The following is a 4,345-nucleotide window of genomic DNA, read 5'->3' on the forward strand; positions in this document are numbered from 1 at the left end:
GAGTGGGCTGCCCACCAGTACAGCCCTTGGATGGGGTTCAAAGGCACTCCCAAAGGCATGGTCAGCATATCCAGGATGAGTGGCTCATGTTCATCTCATTCCAACCTCAGGGGCCCAAACACAAATGTCATAGGCTCCACAAGGGATCTCTCTGTTCACCCAAAACTGCAGCCAGCTGAGCTTGTGCCTTTCGGGGGTCTTTGCATCTTTTGCTGCAGGTCACAGAGAACCAATTTTTGATACCTGCTATACACTATTATCTGTTTCAAATGGTTTTCAGAAAAGTGAAGTCTATGGTCCTTCACCTCTCTTTGATCTTAGCATCCTACCTGTGAGGAGTTCAAACTGCCATGCTAAACATAGTCAATAAAAAGATTCTTAACAGTGACAGTGGCCCACAGAACATTCAGATCAATTCAACAAGGTTCTGCACAATGACTGTGTGCAAAGCACAGCAAGACAGAAATACGAAGAGCAGGGTCCCCTTTCTAGCAGACCTTAGAAATGAAGAGAAAGGAAGCGATCAAACATACAAACTACTCTGAGACTGACTGCACAGTACTGTGACACATCACCACCAAAGTCAGCATGTGCCATGCACTGCTCCTATCATTCACACAAACCTAATGTCATTCTACTTTCATGGCAACACTTAGAGATGAACCATCTTATAATTTCTGTTCTATGAAAGAAGTTAATTAACTTTTTCAGGCTCACAAAACTTGTAAATGGTAAAACCAACAGTTCAATTGAGGCAATAAGCCTCATAGAATGGTTAGTGTGAGCCGCTACCTTGGTCTAACAAAGCAATATGATGGGAAAGGCAACCCGCACCCAAATGCAGTACCTATCTCCACTGCCCTGGTAAATGTTAACAATAAAAACTGGGGTTGTTGCTCAGTGGTAGAGCACTTATTTGGCATGTGTGAAGCACTGGGTTTGATTCTCAGCACCACATATCAATAAATGAATAAAATAAAGGTCCATCAACAATTAAAAATGCATATTTTTTTTTAAAAGTCTATTGTGTTGCTGGACCCAGCCTAAGTAAAAAGCTCTTTGAATTTAAGATCTGCTCAAGGAAAATCCGTATATAAAGCAGATGATTGAAAAATATTAATATTCTAAAATAGGAAGAAGGGAAATCTTCTTATTGTCTATATGCCAAAAGCAGAAACCAGCACCACTCATTTCTACCTCTGAGATGAGTTTTGATAACCCTAAGAAATGGTTTTTGTTGCTGACTTCTCAAAGGACAATCACACCATTTTTCATCCCATTATTAAAGAACTTGTCAGTCTGCCTTTACATGATTGAGCAGGTGGTTTTACCCTTCCCCCCGCTTTTATGTACCCAGAGTGAACAGGTCCTGGTATCACTAGGAGAGTAGACAAAAGCCTCCCAAAGACAAGTGGCAGGAAAGGTTGCATCTCAGAGTCTGGGAGGGCAGCTAAACGTCAGGATTTCCAACCAGAAGGGAGAACAAAGAAAGCCCCCTAAAAATGTACTGCTCAAATAATATTAACACAAATTCAGTACCATCCAGTGCTTAAATAGATCAGGGCAGTCATACACCCATTACTGTGAACACCCTGAAGAACACACCTCAAATCCCAAAGCACCTGTTTGCCAAGCCCCGCCACATAGTTTGACCAACCTAATTTCTTCCATAATCTCCCATATTTCTGAACTGAATTTTATTAGAAAATAACAAGAACAACATCAAAACTTGTGGAATGCAGCTAAAGCAGTGCCTAGAGGGAAACTTCTAGCTTTAAATGCTTACATTCAAAAAGAAAGGTCTAGATTCAGTCCCAAAATTCACCTTAAGAAATGCTTAACAATCCAAGAAATTCTAAGACTCTTTAAGATGCCACTAAAGGCACAATAGATTCCTTTGTTGAAGTAGTAAGTAGTTTGTTTTCTATACATTGTAAAGTTTCCGACCCAGCCAAATCATCAAAATTAAAAACAAGCAAGAAGGAAATAAATTTCCATAGATAAGCAAAAAATAAGATAGATTAAAAAAAAACTCCACTAACAGAAAAAGTTCATTTAAATTTTGAACCTACGACTGAGTACTTAAATCAAAGACAAGGCAAATATTTTCTCCTCACAAGCCCATGCAACTCCACATTACTTTAACAAACGGATTATGCAGTCAACATGCAAATGCACATGCTTCTCTCCTATGAAACAGGACCAAAATCCCCTGCAGTTTGCTCTGAGTTCTGTCAGGTTAGCAACATAATTCCACTTACACTCTCAAATAAATGCTACTATTCTGTAGGCTCTTCTTCCCCTGTAGTTAAAAGGTGGACAGAATTCCAAAGAAATAAGTTCCTTAACTTATGCCACTTTAAAGCATTCGTTTTTATCAGCTGTTCCAACCAAAAAAAATCTGCAGCTCCAAGATGAAGATAGATTTCTTTGTTCACTCAGGAGTTTGAGTTCCATACATTTTAAAGTCTCTGACCCGGCTAAGTCATCAAAATCAAGAGTTCTGAGCCAGCACTTAGATTCTAACTTTACTCTTTTCTCCTGCTGGAGACTGACAAGACACAGACCCTGTCACTAAAAGTGAGCCAGGGCTACCCTGGGTTCCATTCCTGGCAGTGGGCAGCATACAAAGCCCGGGACAGTTAGCTGCCATGAACTTGCTCAGCTCCAGTTTCCTGGTCCACAAATGAAAACCATTTTAACCAATTCAACACTGCTCCAAAAGCCATGCAGACCACAGATGATATGCAACAGGTGACTTTAGGGGTACTCCGATTTTCTATTTTAATTACCGTAAACATAACTACCATATCAAACTTATGACTTCATGGATATCAAAGTTTCTTCCCAAAACAAATGTGTGTTCAAGTATAAAAAATAAATATCGATAATGGTTTCGCCAATATGGCATTAATCTTGAAGGCTGGGAGTCACCAGATTAAGTAACATCATGCCACAGCCTCTTATTGTTCAGCTGTGTGAGTGGCAGGGTGTACTTCCTCCATGCCATTTCTCCTTCAGCAGTGGATGTACTTTTGCACAAGCATAAAACACACAGGACTAAAAAGAATCCAAAGCTTAGGCTCTAGTGATAGTTCTATCGTTTGCCAGCCCGAACGACCTAAGGCGTGCCAATTAACCTCATGAGCCTCGGTTTCCAGACCTGTAAAATGGGGATCAGGGGGACTATACAGTGGATTAAAAGCAACAAGGCTTTTGAAAGTGTCTTGTAAACTGTGAAATGCTACCAAAGTATCAGTGGCTACACTTCTCAGTTACTGCAATGCCTGCTGGGCATGTAACTCTGTCTGTCCTTAAATTCCCTCCCTGTAATCTGGGGATTGGCCTGTGCAGCCCTTCTCTTTCAAGTGCTCCCAGTAAAACTCAAATATTATGTGCAGGAATCCTGGAGAATTGATTTTTAACAGAAAAACCTGGACATCAGCAATCATTCCTGGTGAAAAAAACGTTTGAATTCAGGACTTTTACTTCGAAAAATACTTTCCTAATAGACACTTCATCATTACCTTAGTCAGAATCCACTCTGCTGTAAAAATCTAGATTCTACCTCTCTGTTCTCCTGGAAAGAGGAGCTCTAGGTCAACTCTTGTTAAAATATTACCATCATTGTGCTATAAACCCTAGTCTATGCCTGTTGCTGCGCTAACAACATGTGTTCTTAGTAAAACAGAGAGAAACGTTAAATAGAACACCATTTCTTGAAACTCAGGGGCTCCAAACAGCTGAATCAGCATTTTGTGAAACAAAGTCTTCTGGGCCTGGCCTTTTAAACAGCAGCAAAGAGAAAGTTGTGCAATAACGCAAATTTACTCACGAGCGCTACTTGTTTGGGTCTTTTCTTTGCATCTCTTGAATGAAACCTTTTTCAAGAAAACATTCTTTCAAAAGCATCCTAAAGATCAAGGCCCCTGTAAAATCACCTGTGGCTCCCCTACTTTACCACAACATTTTATCAAACCAAACGATAAGAAGTTGGCCTTTCTTCCAATCCCAAGAAAATTCGAACACAATAAAAAGTAAAGAATACCCTAATTTCCATAACGCACATGCTCAAGGGCCCTCGCCAGGCAGGCGTTTGGAGAGGCAATCAGCAAAGGCGGAGAGTTGCATCAGAAATTTCCTTCTGCAAACGGTACCGCTCTTATCACGTTTCCACGGCTGGCGGGCGGCTAGTTCGCGAGCCCTCAACTTGGTGTTAGGCCCCAGTGGCGGGTAACAGGGTCACTTCACGGGACCACGAAGAAGAAGAAGAAGAAAAATCCTCCGTCGGAGGCTGGGCCGCGCTCGGGACTTGGGAGTGTCTGGCACCGCTGCCCGGCCCGCC

The sequence above is a fragment of the Marmota marmota genome, unplaced genomic scaffold, assembly GCF_001458135.2.
Source record: "Marmota marmota marmota unplaced genomic scaffold, marMar, whole genome shotgun sequence".
NCBI lineage: Eukaryota > Metazoa > Chordata > Mammalia > Rodentia > Sciuridae > Marmota > Marmota marmota.